We start from the raw sequence: 11,754 nt of genomic DNA, 5'->3' as shown, positions 1-11,754 counted from the left end.
TCAAACTGATTTTCAAACTTAAGTCTGCACCAGAATCACCTGAGGGACTTGTTAAAACACAAATTGCTAGGCTCCCGCCTCAGAGTTTCAGATTCAGTAGTCCTGGGGTGGAACCAAGAATTATTCATTTCTACCAAGTTTCTAGGTGAGGCTGCTGGTCCTGGTCTGGAGATCCCATTTAGATTCTAATGCAGTGGTTCTCAACCTTCTGGCCCTTTAACACTAGATTGCCCAAGGAAGTTATTTTGACTGCTTTTTAATTTCAATTAGAAAAGCAATTATGTATATAAGGACACAATGTCTTGGAATTTTGTGACTTTTTGTACAACATATAAATGCGTTTATTGATAATTGTAGTTACCTCCCCCTCCTTCATTTCCAGTATATATATATATGTGTGTGTTATACCTATATTGCCCAAAAGCAGTCATTTTGACTGCCTGGGGAAATTTTAAATAATCAAATGACTCTTATTATTGAATTGAGTAAATTTCTTATATGACCAGTTCGGCTCTGTATTGAAATAACAGTTTTCATTTTTTTTCGATTACCGTCACATGATAACATACAAGTACATGATAAATTGTCGATACTTGATAAGTTGCAGTTGCTCAATAAGCTAAACTAGTACTTGTTATTCGAATCTTTATGCAGTGATACTTGTTCTAATAAGTTGTTTATTTTATTTCTTTTGCGCCCTAAATTCATGAAAGAAATGTCGAATAGAAGTGAGTTATTGGAAAAGCTAAGGAACATAAGTGAAGAGTGCTCCGATATTATTCTTTCACAATGCAGTCATTTTGACTGCTTTTGGGCAATATAGGTATATACTAAGTTTCAGTCTTTCTAGTTTAAATACAGTTCCTCATGTTGTGACCCAACCATAAAATTATTTTCATTGCTACTTCATAACTGTAATGTTGCTACTGTTATGAATCATAATGTAAATATCTGATATGCAGGATGGTCTTAGGCGACCCCTGTGAAAGGGTCGTTCGACCACCAAAGGGGTTGAGACCCACAGGTTGAGAACCGCTGTTAGCCTAAAGTGCTGACCTTCCCTAAAAGCTTTACTGAAACTCTTAATCTGTATCTTTATCATCATAAATATACTGCATATTCATTAGGAAATTTGGTTTAAAAATGAAAAGTAGAGAGAAAAATATATCACCCATTGTTCCAAGATCCAGACCTAACTGCTCTTGACTTTTTTTTTGGATCTACAATTCCTAATCAGCCTGGTTATCAAATTCCCCAAGCCACTGCAGATTAAAAGCTGCTATCATGAATGTCAGGGGAGTTAGGAGGCAATTAAAAATGTGCCCAAAGATGGCCTTGATAAGTGGCAGCTGAGAGTGAAAGCAGGGAGAAAAAAATGTGAGTGGACAGTGAACTGAATCTCCACATGATTGTATTGAGCATGTTCTTCATCTGGACCCTATCATATGCACAAGGCATTATGGGACCTCTAAGGAGGGGCATCCATCTCAGCCAATAAGCAGGAAGACAAGGGGGAAAGTATTCCAGGTCCAGGAGATAGGAGGAGAAAAGCCCAGAGGCTCCTGTGCACAGGAGCCTAAGCAGAGCTGTATTTCAACCAGAGCATCCACAGACAGGTTGGGGAGGTTAGAGAAAAAGTTAGAGGCTCAGAGGCTGTCACCAAAGGTGTTCTATACTCTATTCCCAAGCTTGGGCTTTATCCTGCAGGCAGTGGGAAGCCATTGAAAGACTTCCAAACAACAATATTACCTGAGCAGGTGAGTTCTTTAACTAGACCATTGTTGAGGTGTGGAGATGCAGCTTTTTCAGTAGTACAGGCAGAGGTGGTTGTTGGTAAGGGGTGGTAGTGATAGAGATAAAGATGAGGGGGAGGATTCAGAAATACTCAGGTGGCAAAATTAATAGGGTCTGGGGACTAACTGGGGTGAGTATGAGGGAGAAGGAGCCGTGGAGGCTGATTCTCTGAGGAGCTGTGTGGTTGGCAGTGCCTCTACCTGGGACAGAGAAGAGTGGAAGCAAAGCTTGTTCTGAGGGGAAGACGATGAGCTCAAGTTGAGTTGTACTGAGTTGGAGGTTTGACATAATATCCCACTTCCCATTTCCCATTTTTCATATTCTCTATTAAAGAAAACAGCCATTGTAGGCCACATTTGTAATAATTTTTTAAATAAAGAGGTTAAAATGAAAGATTTGATCATCCAAAAGAATTAGTTTCAATTTTCAGAAAATTATGGAATATGAGTTTCCTCATTCTTTGAGAAGTCAGATAAATGAGGCATTGCTCAGATGTGAATATGCCTTCAAATGAAGTGATATACATTAATCAGGCAGCTTGTCTATCAATCGTTTATAAGAGACTTTGGGACTCAGAAGTTGTGTGTGTATTTTCTACATCTGAATCTCTACAAAATTGTTTTGGTGAAGCTTTGGCCTTAGCTTGGCTTTTCAATGACTTGCTGGGGGCAGAAGTGAATATACTGGTAATCATCTCCTTAGAACACAAGTGGATTTCCTAGAAAAAAGAGCAGCAGGGAACACCATGAACAGGATTGACTCATGCTCTTGGGACAATCTATTCACCACGCGGGTCACTTAAGAAAAGAATCCAAAATCCACATTCAGAAAGTTGAAGAGGGAGGGAAGGGCCAAATTATCAGACCCTGCAAGTGCTTTTGTTGATTGGGGCCACTTTATCATTGGCCACAACTCATGGTGAAAAAGAAAATAGGCTTACATAGTTCTATTTGAAATATTATGGGATATAGTAAGTCTAAATGAGCCTGTTAGCATTCTTTTTGGTGTTTCTTGGGGGTGTTTTTGGTTTTTTTTTTTTACATTTTTACACTTCAGTGAGGTGTTTGCAAAGACAATCTACCTGTCAGAGAATTCCTTTCAGGGGTCTCACCCCTAGATGCACATTGGAATCACCTGGGAAGCTTTAAAAAGGTCAGATGCCTGTGCCAGAAGAATCTGATGTTATGGATCTGGGGTGCACCCTAGGCATCAAGATTTTTTAAAAACTCCCAGGTGATTTTAATGTGCAGCTAGAATTGAGAAGCAGTGAGTACATTCAAGCCACACTGCTAACAGGTTGTTGTTTTTAATTTTCCAAACATCTTAATGTCCACTTGGAGAAAGTACCTAATTGAATTTTTAAGTTCGGAAAAAATTTGAGTTAGGACAAAAGTAAAAGAAAAGAAAATGAAAATCTCCCAGTTTTGCTCACAGATTCACAGCTAGGCCAAGTCCACTAGACAAATGGGCAGCTGGGCCATTGACTACCAGCATGAACCCTAAAATCAACATGTGTAAACTCACTTCTTGTGCTTCTTTCATTCACTGAGCTGAAAATGAACTACATTTCAAAGAGTAAGATTCCTTGTAATTGTCAACAGGTTATATTGAGAACTTACTGTTAGGCACTATTTATATCTTTCGAAATTGCAAACTCTAATTCCCCCACACAATCCTATTTCATAGATGAGAATGTGCGGGCACAGAGCAGTTCAGGAAACTGTCCAAAGCCACAGCCAAGAAATGAAAGAATTGAGATTCAAACCAAGAACTCCTGAGCTTGCACTTCGGTTTTATTTTATTGTTTTTTACCATTGACCCCTCCCCCTCCCCCAAGCCTTCACCACACTATTGTCTGTGTCCATAGGCTATGCATATATGCATATAAATTCCCCAGTTAATCTCTCCCCATCCCTGCCTTCCCTCTAAGATTTATCAGACTGCTCCATGCTTCTCTGTCTCTGGATCTATTGTGTTCATCAGTTTATTTTGTTCATTAGATTCCACATATGAGTGAGATCATGTGATACTTATCTTTCTCTAAAGTTAGCACCATAATCTCCACTGCCATCCAGGCTGTCTCAAAGGGTAAGGCTTTCTTCTTTATTATAGCCAAATAGTATTCTGTGGTGTAAATGTACCAAAACTTTTTTATCCACTCATCTACTGATGGGCACTTGGGCTGTTTCCTGATCTTAGCTTTGTAAATTGTTCTGCTATGAAAATAGGGATACATATGTTCTTTCTGACTGGTGTTTCCAATTTCTTAGGGTATATTCCCAGAAGTGGGATCACCTGGTCAAATGGCAGTTCCATTTTTAATTTTTTGAGGAAACTCCATACTGTTCTCCACAGCGGCAGCACCAGTCTGCATTCCTTCCAGCAGTGTACTAGGGTTCCCTTTTCTCCACATCCTCACCAGCACTTGTTATTTGTTGATCTGTTGATGATAGATATTCTGACAGGTGAGAGGTGATACCTCATTGTCATTTTAATTTGCATCTCTCTGATGATTAGTGACTTTGAGCACTTTTTCATGTGTCTCTTGGCCAACTGTATGTCCACTTTGGAGAAGTGTCTATTCAGGTCCTTCTCCCAGAGCTTGCACTTTTAAATGCACAATATACAGCCTCTACCACAGTGGTTCTCAACCTTGACTGCACATTAGAATCACATGGGAATCTTTTTAAAATCCTGGTTTCTGGGCCTCATCCTCCGGAAATTCTGTTTCTTTGTGATGGGGCGGGGTCACAACATTAGTAACAAAGAAACAGAATCTCCGGAGGATGAGGCCCAGAAATCAGGATTTTAAAAAGATTCCCAGGTGATTCTAATGTGCAGCCAAGGTTGAGAACCACTGCTCTACCACATAGCAGAGACCCTAAAATAGAACAGCAAGGGAGATAAATCAATGTGCTCATATTGGGGGTTCTTATAGATATGGGGTGGCGCATGGCAGGAAATACAGAGATGAAGCAGACATATGCCTCCAGTTGTTCACAGGGTAAGGCAAAGGCACAAAAGAACAACAGCAAGTAGAGCAAAAAAAAAAAAAACGGCCATAAGAGAAGCACAAGTAAATGTGAACACGGGATCAAAGGAGGATGGGGTTTCTTTATCCATCAGTAAAAGCTCCCTGGAGGAGGCAGCATTAGAAAGTAATTCCTTCTTACTGCAGCACAGGTCAGAGGTTAAGAAAGCAGCCACAGGAGAGGTGGAAAGGGAGGCTGGGACCTTGTTTTAGAGGCATAGTTAAGTTCCCAGGCAGAGCCCTTTCCCTGCACTGTACTAGAACTCAACCTACTCTCACACAGAGAGTGAACTGAGCTGAGCTCTGGAGGGTGAATTTCCAGGTGGGAAAGTCAGCTATGCATGCCTCCCAGCCCTGAATCTTACCTCTCCCTGGAACTTTTGTCATGTTGATACTTGTTGCTGCCTCTTGCCCAAACCCATCTGTGCCCTGATGCTTCTTTCCCTTTAAAACTCTGGCCAAGCATGAAGAAAAAGCTCTTTCTTGGCTTATTTTGGCAAGTTGGGGCATGCTGTCACTTTCAAGAACTTTGATAAATATTAAGGAAGAATGAAAAGGAAGTAGTTATGTTTAAATAACATTTTGGTATGGTGAAAGTCAAATTTCCAAGTACCAGGTTTTAATAAAAGGAACCATATGGTCCACAAAATCTCCTTATCCTTTTATTATGGTAAGCCACTATAGACCCCAAAGACTAGTACAATCTTGTATGTACCATCTCTAGTTATTTCCCTTATGGCTTTCTCTGAGTTGTAACAAGCAACTGGCTATTAGCTAACTTCTTTCCTCCCTCCCTCACCCCCTTCCTTCCTTCCTTCAATCTTTCCATCCTTATTCTGCTACCCACCCATTCATCCAACATAAATTTATTGAACACCTACTGGGTGACAGCTGCTATGTTAAAAATTAAGTGATCTATATTTTAGTGTGCTTCTCACCACCAGGAATAACTCTGCTTCTACTCCAATATCTTAGATTGGATGATTGTTCCCCATTCTTTACTCCTTTTTCTGCCAGTAACCTTACAGTGCCTGTCAGTAGAGTAGAAAAGTATACTTCCCTAACCCCAGTGACTTTGAGTTTGGTAATATGACTTGCTTTGGCCAATAAAAGGTTTCATTTCAGGCTTGATGCCCGGTTGGGGTGATAAAGGAGGTAACAGATCGATGTTTCTCTCTCTCTCTCTCTCTCTCTCTCTCTCTCTCTCTCTCTATATATATATATATATATATATATATATATATATATATATATATATATAATCAATTTAAAAAACATATCCTCAGGTGAGAATAAAAAAGAAGAGAGACATGAGAAGGCTTACTTCCTCTCTCTGCTCTCTACATTGTGAGGACACAGCAAGAAGGTGGCCATCTATACAGGAAAAGGGCTCTCACCAGTACCTGACCATGCTGGCACCCTAATCTGGTAACTGTGAGAAATACATTTCTGTTGTTTATAAGCCACCCAGGCTATGATACTATGTTATAGCAGTCCAAATAGTCTAAGACAAGAAACCATCAAAATTGAGGATAACCGCCTAGCTGGCATGTCTCAGTGGTGAAGAGTCAACCTATGAACCAAGAGGTCAGAGTTTGATTCCCGGTCGGGGCACATGCCTGGGTCCCCAGTAGGGGGCGTGCAGGAGGCAGCCGATCAATGATTCTCATCATTGATATTTCTATCTCTCTCTCCCTCTCCCTTCCTCTCTGAAATCAATATTTTAAAAAATTTTATTTTATTTTTTAATTAAATCTTTATTGTTCAGATTATTACATTTGTTCCTCTTTTTTCCCCCCCATAACTCCCCTCCTCCCAGTTCCCGCCCCACCCTCCGCCCTCACTCCCCACCCACTGTCCTCATCCATAGGTGCACGATTTTTGTCCAATCTCTTCCCCCATCTCCCACAACCCTTTCCCCCCCAAGAATAGTCAGTCCATTCCCTTTCTATGTCCCTGATTCTATTATAATCACCAGTTCATTCTGTTCATCAGATTATTTATTCACTTGATTCTTAGATTCACTTGTTGATAGATGCATATTTGTTGTTCATAATTTGTATCTTTACCTTTTTCTTCCTCTTCCTCTTCTTAAAGGATACCTTTCAGCATTTCATATAATACTGGTTTGGTGGTGATGAACTCCTTTAGCTTTTTCTTATCTGTGAAGCTCTTTATCTGACCTTCAATTCTGAATGATAGCTTTGCTGGATAAAGTAATCTTGGTTGTAGGTTCTTGGTATTCATCACTTTGAATATTTCTTGCCACTCCCTTCTGGCCTGCAAAGTTTCTGTTGAGAAATCAGCTGACAGTCGTATGGGTATTCCCTTGTAGGTAACTGAGTTTCTTTCTCTTGCTGTTTTTAAGATTCTCTCTTTATCTTTTGCTCTTGGCATTTTAATTATGATGTGTCTTGGTGTGGTCCTCTTTGGATTCCTTTTGTTTGGGGTTCTCCGCGCTTCTTGGACCTGTAAGTCCATTTCTTTCACCAGGTGGGGGAAGTTTTCTGTCATTATTTCTTCAAATAGGTTTTCAATATCTTGCTCTCTCTCATCTTCTGGCACCCCTATAATTCTGATGTTGGTACGCTTGAAGCTGTCCCAGAGGCTCCTTACACTATCCTCGCATTTTTGGATTCTTTTTTCATTTTGCTTTTCCGATTGGGTGTTTTTTGCTTCCTCGCATTTCAAATCATTGACTTGATTCTTGCGCTCCTCTGGTCTGCTGTCGGGAGTCTGTATAATATTCGTTATTTCAGTCCGTGTATGCTTAATTTCTAGTTGGTTCCCCAATATAACATCGAGGGTCTCATTAGTTTTCTTGTAGATCTCATTAAGTTTATCGGCGGCTTCTAAACAGTTCTTGAGAGACCTTAAAAGTGTGGTTCTGAACTCTATATCTTCCATTGACAATTTTGTCCTGTTTCTTTGTCTCCGCATTTTGTTATGCTTCCTTGGTGCACCCCCTAGTGGTCTTTGTTCGCAGTCTTATAGTTAAACCTTGATTGTTGTAGCTAATACCAGGGAGGGTTTGACCTCCAGGCCAAGTGGCTATGAGAATCAGCTGTGTCAGCAGTGAGAGCAATATTTTAAAAAATTTTAAATAGAGGACAACCATGCTAAAAATAAATAATTTACTTTGTTTATTTCACCTGAGTTGACCCTACTCATTGCATTGAATATTAGAATGTGTTACCCATTGTCTGGAGATTAGACATATAGTTAGAGAATTTTTCATTGCTGTGGCATTTGTCATAGTGAGACTTGAATTATTTCTTTTTAAACCAAGCAGTGACCATATAAATTAGAAGTCCAGTCCTGGACATTACCACAGGATGAATCTTGAGTAGTCAAAGTCAAACAGAACAATTCTTCTTGCTGGTAATTAGTTTGGGAACAAACTTGTGATACACAATTCTGATCAATTAGACATGAGAAGAAGTCTTCTGGGGGTGAGGTGCAAAGTCTTCTGGGAAAAGGGTTTTCTTTACTCAAAGAGAGATACATAGGGAAAAATTGGTCTTTCTGTCTCTCTCTATGGCTAAGTGAAGAGGTGATTGTAGGCACTGCTACAGCCATCTTGCAGCCATGAGGGGATAAACATGTGGACAAATGCCAATATGTCGAAGGTGACAAAGAGAAAGAAAGAAAAAACCTGGGTTCTTGATGATATCAAACTTCTGAATTAACCAACTCTAGAACTTCCTTCCTTTGGACTTGTTATATGAGGTAATAAAAGCTTTTGCTCCATAGTGCAGTAAGATTACCAGTAGCAACAGCAGGCCTGGGAGCTTGTTAGAAATGCAAAGTCTCAACCTACTCCAGACTTACTGAACCAGAATCTGCATTTGAAAAAGAGTCCCCAATGTTTCCTTGCCACATTAAAGTTTGAGAAATGCTGGTTTAACCTATTTCTAATTAGATTTTCTGGTAGTTGCAGCTAGAAAGCAAACTTATATCCTGTCTTATAAATGAATTTAAAAAATCTTGTTTTCTTATCACAACCAACAAAAGGATGCAAGAAAAGGACAAAAGTGTTTTCTACCTATGCAAGTCTTTCAGACCTATTTGAAAAGTTCCCTGGCTCTTTAAACGGCTTTATTCCAATATTGAGAGGAAACAACTTATCACATAGTAAATGCACGTTTTTGGCTTCAAATGGTAGTGAAAACAGTTCTTAAACTCAATAAAAATACAGACTGTATGTATACCTTTTAGGTCGACATCTCCACAAAAATGAAGATGACAGGGGCAAGACATGGAAAGGTAACAAGGCACCAACAGAAAAAAAAAATGTCCTAAACTCAGATTTCCTCATAAAAGTAGTTACTCAAGAGTAATTGTGATTCACAGCCAAATTGCAAGCATGTTAATAACACAAAATGAAATAATTCTGAGTTGTAAGAGAAAACAAGATACTCTCATAGCATTGTTATTCCTGAAAAGACTACTCGAGTTTCTTGAGGTTGCCCAAATCAGACGATTTCGTAAGTCATTCTGTGTTTATACTGCGTTTAAGCAATTGTTAAAATAAAAGAGGCCACTAAGTATGATTACTTAATGGTCTATTGGTAGACTTTTAACCAAACCCAATTTCAACAAACAAAAATTCTGCAGCTTTTTATTAAGGAATCTTTTTTTAAACAATGTTCTGTTTTGATTGCCTTTCAATAACAAGCTATTGGGAAATCGTTTAGGTTGGTGCTTATTATGAAAACACTGCTATTAAGATTATTTCATAGCCTAAATTTCTGAAATCTCATTCATTGTATTTGAGAAGTAAACAGCTGAGCAAAAATTATACTGAGGGTTATGGCTGATGTGGTTCAGTGTGTTGGAGCATCATACCATGCACCAAAAGGTTGTGGGTTTAATTCCCTGTCAGGGCACATACCTAGGTTGCAGGTTCAATCCCTGATCAGAGTGCATATGGGAGGCAACCAATCAATGCTCTTTCTCATATCAATGTTTCTGTCTCTCCCCTACCCCTCGCTACCTCGTTCTCTAAAATCAATAAGCATGTCTTTGGGTGAGGATTAAAAATTTTTTAATTATGCTGAGGATTTAAAGGCTAAACCTTTAAGTTTACTATCCTATATAATAAAAAGGTAATATACAAATTAACCTCATGCCCTCACAAGATGGCTGCCTAGGAGGCGGAGCTTTTGATGCTGACTGGCATAGAAACCGACCAGTCAGAACCAAATCTGGGTGAACTGTTAAGGCAGAACCTAAGGTGGGGGCTGAGAAGAGGTTTTAAGGGCAACAGCTGTTTGGTGTAAGGTGTAAGACAGCTGTTCAATTTTTTAATGACCAGTTTGACAGTATAGTGCATACGACTGGCTAGCAGTCCAGATATAGGGGTTATGTATTTTTGTCTGCCAAGAGCATCTCCTCCTGCTGAAAAAGTCTCCCCCACCCCCATTTAAGCAATTCTATACTATATAAAATATCTATACTAATAAAAGGGTAATATGCTAATTAGACTGGGTCCACAGCCATCTTCCGGATGTCCGACTTCCTTCCAGACAAAGCCATGGTGGTGGGGGCCAAGGCAGAGGCAGTTAGGGGCAATCAGGCCAGCAAGGAAGGGCAATTGGGGGCAAGATCAGGCCAGCAGGGGAAGGCAGTTGGGGGCGAGATCAGGCCAGCAGGGGAGGGCAGTTAGGGGCAATCAGGCAGGCAGACAGAGGCAGTTAGGGGCAATCAGGCAGGCAGGCAGAGGAGTTAGGGGCAATCAGGCAGGCAGAGGCAGATAGGGGCAATCAGGCAGGCAGGCAGGTGAGTAGTTAGGAGCCAGCAGTCCCAGATTGCAAGAGGGATGTCCCCCAAGGGGTCCCCTATTGGAGAGGGTGCAGGCTGAGCTGAGAGAATCGCCCCTTGTGCACAAATTTCGTTCACCGGGCCACTAGTCCTATATAATAAAAGGGTAATATGGAAATTGACCCTAACAGCAGAATAACCAGGAATGACTGGTCACTATAATGCGCACTGACCACCAGGGGGCAGACACTAAATGCAGGAGCTGCCCCTTGGTGGTCAGTGCGCTTCCACGGGGGAGCACCGCTCAGCCAGAAGCCAGCTCATAGCTGGCCAGCTCAGCGGCAGTGGTGGGAGCCTCTCCCTCCTCCGCTGCCTCCACTCAGTGCTAAGGATGCTGAGGGAGAGGACCTAAGCCATAAGTTGGACAACCCCCGAGGGCTCCCAGGCTGCCAGAGGGATGTTTGACTGCCAGCTTAGGCCCGACCCCCCGGGGAGCAGGCCTAAGTTGGCAGGTGGACATCCCCCAAGGGGTCCTGGACTGCAAGAGGGTGCAGGCTGGGCTGAGGGATCCCCCCACTGCACAGATTTTCGTGCACGGGCCTCTAGTTTAGTAATAATCCTTAAAAATTAAGGCCATGGGTTCACAAATTTCATTGCCGTTTCACACTAGAAAAATCACTATATTTCTACTATAGAATCACTGGGAGAAAAAATGGTGATACACCATTCTACATTGTTCATAAAAGCAATCAAGAGGCATGATACAAATTCCAAAGAAACTCCCCCAACCTGCCACCTCTCCCCTCCCCCCCCCCCAAAAAAATACAAGCCATGTAAAAACCTTGCTGTGGTCATTTTGAATATCTATGGAAAATGATAGCCAAAGCTCATAAGAAATAACTCCTGGACTGGATATTTTCACATTTCCCATTAAAGGACTAATACTGACAACTTATTCCCAGTAAGTCACTTGGAAGTTCATGGCTCTATTTGTACATTTGTCTTCATGATCTATTTCACTCTGGCTGCCTGCTTTGCTTTCCCCTTTAGCATCTCCAATGATGGAAATATACCAGAGAAAGGAAAGGAAAGGAAAAAAGTTGAGTGATACATCTTTGAGTGGCTTCAAGGGTTGACTGAAAGATTTGTCTCAAGAGGAAGAGGCA

The sequence above is a fragment of the Myotis daubentonii genome, chromosome X (assembly GCF_963259705.1).
Source record: "Myotis daubentonii chromosome X, mMyoDau2.1, whole genome shotgun sequence".
In the NCBI taxonomy this organism is placed as follows: Eukaryota; Metazoa; Chordata; class Mammalia; order Chiroptera; family Vespertilionidae; genus Myotis; species Myotis daubentonii.
Note: the sequence above shows the minus strand (reverse complement) of the source record.